Source organism: Frankliniella occidentalis, unplaced genomic scaffold, assembly GCF_000697945.3.
Source record: "Frankliniella occidentalis isolate FOCC.00 unplaced genomic scaffold, Focc_3.1 Scaffold273, whole genome shotgun sequence".
Lineage (NCBI taxonomy): Eukaryota > Metazoa > Arthropoda > Insecta > Thysanoptera > Thripidae > Frankliniella > Frankliniella occidentalis.
In genome coordinates, this window is record NW_026267399.1 from 140,843 (window position 1) to 144,457 (window position 3,615).

The 3,615-nt window shown below is 48.2% G+C and overlaps 1 protein-coding gene across 2 annotated transcripts in view; it reads right to left on the reverse strand.

Moving 5' to 3' along the window:
* LOC113218226 (dipeptidase 1-like) overlaps positions 1–3,615 on the reverse strand; it is a 192,473-nt gene that overhangs the window by 4,115 nt on the left and 184,743 nt on the right. The window lies entirely within an intron of this gene.

The window sequence follows — 3,615 nt, forward strand, 5'->3', positions numbered from 1 at the left end:
TTTTAAATTACATTCTAATTTAATTTCTGCCACTTAATTACACTTTAATTACTGAGTAATATCTCATAAATTACATAGAAATTAAACCGTTTTACAAGGGAGATTGACCATTCCTGCAACCAATCGTAGTTTCGTTGTTGGAAGACGCGTAGAAAGGAGATAAAGGGCTGACATTAGACTATAGAGCAGGCAAAAAATGAAATCAGCTGAAATACGCAACGCATTTGCGTCACTGTGAGAAAAAACAACGTAAAATCAACGGACAGCAGCGGCAATTAGTTTCCGGACGTGTCCGTACCCTGAATTTAGTTGTACGGCCCAACTCAAACGGTTAACCGGTTGACCGAATTCTTCCGTATTTCTTTTCTGCAGTATGCTATGACGGAATGTCCGTTGCCAGTCCCGCAGTATCAGCTTGTTTTTTACAGTGTAGTTCAATCTTGGCTCAGAATATTAGCTTGCTCAGCTAATGATTGTCTAAAGAAAGCTGTAATACATTTCCGTTATTCATAGTTTCTTTTCCTCACGGCCATTATTGTAGTTCTCTTAGACGACACGTTGCTAGGCGAGATACTAATCAAATCTAAGCGCCCCCCCCCCCTCTCTTACGGATGAAAATGTTCTTTTTCATGTGCATTTTGATCTGAGATCAATTTTGCACGTAACGTGAGATATTACCTTTTTAATTGAGAAATTTTGTTACTGGGAAAGCAAAGTCGTCTTCTTTCAGAAAAAAACAAAATACTTGTATCAATTTTTTTTTTTTTACAAAATGTACTTCTGACAAGAAATCATTTTTCTGGCTACACTCTAAATGTCAAGGACAATTTTTGTAACTAGCACCGGACTTCTGCGTGCATAACTGAATTCAGATACAATATTGTGACTTGCTAGTCACTAAATGTGTGTTGGTATTTACAATATTGTATCTGAGCTAGTTGTGCATACAGAAGTACGGTGCTAGTTAAATTGTCCTTGGACATTTAGGGAGTGTACTCTGACGGAGACCTGCGTTTGCCTGCAGGCAGCTCCGCAGATGGCAGGGCAGTTGCGGAACAAGAGCCGCAGCCGGTGCTGAGCAGCCACTGCGCTCTCCGCTCCGCTGCGCGCCAGATGGTAAGATTTCATTGTTTTCACCCTGGTTCGCGAAGCGACGTGTTCCAAACCGTTACACTGCGCCGATTACCTCAAAAGCACGTGTAACTTCGTGGGTAACATCGTGCTTTGGCATGATCCGCGTAACTGCTCCCAGTTACGCTCCTGGTATGTCGCATAATAGAGTTGTGGGTCATTGGAGTTCCTTCGCAGCCTCAGCAGGGGTGGTAACCCGTATCGTTCATAAGTCCCAAGTATCTTGAATCTTGAATAACATTTTTCTACCTTAATTAGTATTTTTACAAGTAGACTGCCTAATCTTCATATAGTTGTAGTATAGTGCTCCACTAATTCATGTAGTGAACGTCGTGTACTGCCAAATGGAATTGCTGACCCTATCTAGCATAATAACGGATTTTGCTGCACCTGCCGGCCCGCATCCCCCGCGTTCTCTGCCGACCAATTAGTGTTATACGACTGATTAGCATGATTCTGCATGAATGAATGAAAATTGATATTTTAGTGACGGTAATGACACTAGCGCTGCCCTGTCCAGTCTCGTCCCTGTAGGCCTCGCTTTATTGAAGGGACTGCTGACGCAGAGTCGCAGATCCTCCCTTTTCTGTTGTTTTCGTCTGTTTGAATATACGGGTCCAGCCAGTATACCTCCCAGGCCTCACAGGCTCATGGGCTTGCAAGCCAACCAAATGGCTCAGGGTCTCCAACAAGTGCCTCCGGAAGTGCCTGAAAACGTGCCAGAGGGCTTGAGGGTCATGTCGGGGAAACGGGTCGGGGCAAATGCAGGGCGGGGTTTGGAGGGTGGGGTGGGGTTGAGCGGGGCTGGGCGTGGCGGAGCAGCCCCAACGATATAGCCTTTAGCCCTATCATGGCCTCTGCTACGGCCGACGCCTCGCTCAGCAACAAGTCCAAAAGCGGGGCATCCGCACTTTAGCTACTGCTGCTTCGTTGTGGTGAGAAAGAAAATACAGCAGACGAAATTGCGTTTCATTCCCGAGGCGAGGACCGCTCTGCCTCACTTGTCTTCTCATTCCCAACCATGTGAGTTTTTTGCGCGCGTCGCGTCGGTTTGTTCGTGGACCGACCCAAGCAATTAGGGAGCACTGGTTAAGCACTCTTTTCCCCGCAAGCTTTCTAGCGCTTAGTGGCTTGCTCGTTCTGCGTTAACAGCAGTAAAAGGCATGTCTGATTTCATTTTAGTCGGCGGTGTTTAACACCAACGCAGCCTCAAAGCAATAATAACTATAATATACACATTAATTATTTGTCTAGTTTCTCGCTTTATTGTAACGATGAGTGTGAGGCAGCGATGCAAGCTGGAGCGCAGGCGAAAGTCTTCCCTGTTCCATTCTCCGGCGACGCAGTTTGGCTCTCGCACCGTTGGGCGGGGATTTTCAATGTGGAGACACTTTTTTGACACCGTTCAGTGGGAGGTTAGCTCGGACCTCGTCGCTGCCAATTGAATTGTTTGAAGTAGGGCGTCATTGAAATCTGGCTTAGCACTTTTCTGATTCTAGCCTTTGATAGTATATTAATCAAGGCTCTGGTACCAATAAATTTTTTGTCGTCGTGATCGGCCGTTTTTGGCCGTTCTCTGACAGAACGTTTCTATATTTCTCCAGCTGTCCTTTTCCTCAGATCCAACCACTCTTTTGTCCGCGTAGTTGACTCGCGAATAATGTTAATTGTGGTTGTACTAGCGCGTGTTGGTAGGGGACGTTAAAGGAGAGAGATAAGCAGGAGTACGATGAGCATGGTGAAATTGGATTTTATTCTCTCTGAAAGTGGTACGGCTGGGTGGAGACGGCCGCACCGCGGCCTCTGACTCGTCCACTTTGCAAAGAAGCGTTGGTACCTGGTCCAGAACCGAGACAAGTGCTCGACAAGTTTTCCTCCGCCACGCTACGCCACGCCACAGCCCGTCACGCGTACGTCTAACAATGTGCTCCTTAAAAGTGACTCGCCGTGGCAGGTGCCAAAGTCAGGACCCAAGTGGCTCGGCTCTGCTTGGCCGCGGGGGAAGCCGCCGAGCCACGACCAGGCAGCAGGCCAGGCTTCCCGATTTCGTTAAGGCTAGTCTGTACGCAGGACGCCCCGCCCCGCCCCGCCCCGCCCCGGCAATGCGAACGGAAGTTTAGCCCGCCTGCGAGGGAGGCGTGGCGCCATCTGCAGGCATGCCGCGCGCCAAAGCGCTCCACGGTGCAGCGCGGCGTATTGCCAAAAAGGCACACACCCCACAGCCGTGGCCTGGAGAGGGTGGGACAGAGGCACTGGAGTGGTGAACAGAGAATCTTTAATTTTGCTCGTCTTTCGTTACCCTCTTGCCCACCTTTGCGGAGGCATTTTCGAACACAGTTTGGTGGCGCCGAGAATTTCAGATATGTTACCACAACTACACACAAGGGTGGTCCATAGACACCTGCCTTTATTGCTGAGCTTAACTTGAACTTGAAATTAAACTTTAACTTTAAATGCTCAGCTCTGTCAGGAAGCGCAAGGGGA